This window comes from Piliocolobus tephrosceles, chromosome 17 (assembly GCF_002776525.5).
Source record: "Piliocolobus tephrosceles isolate RC106 chromosome 17, ASM277652v3, whole genome shotgun sequence".
Lineage (NCBI taxonomy): Eukaryota > Metazoa > Chordata > Mammalia > Primates > Cercopithecidae > Piliocolobus > Piliocolobus tephrosceles.
Window position 1 is genome coordinate 42,268,573 of NC_045450.1, and position 252 is coordinate 42,268,824.

Consider the following 252-nt stretch of genomic DNA (forward strand, 5'->3'; position numbering starts at 1 on the left):
AAAAAAAAAAAAAAAAAAAAAAAAAAAGTATAAGGCAAAAATTGAAAGAATTTTTTCAAGCTCGAAATAATTGGAGAGTTATGCCATATCCATGGATTGGAATACTCAATATTGTTAAGATGAGAGGATTCTCTAAACTGGGGAGATTCAATGAAATCCCAAGCAAAATCACAACAGACTTTTTTCCCACAAAGGCACAAAGGCAATTGAATGGAGGTAAAGGGTAATCTTTTCAACAAATGATGCTGGAAC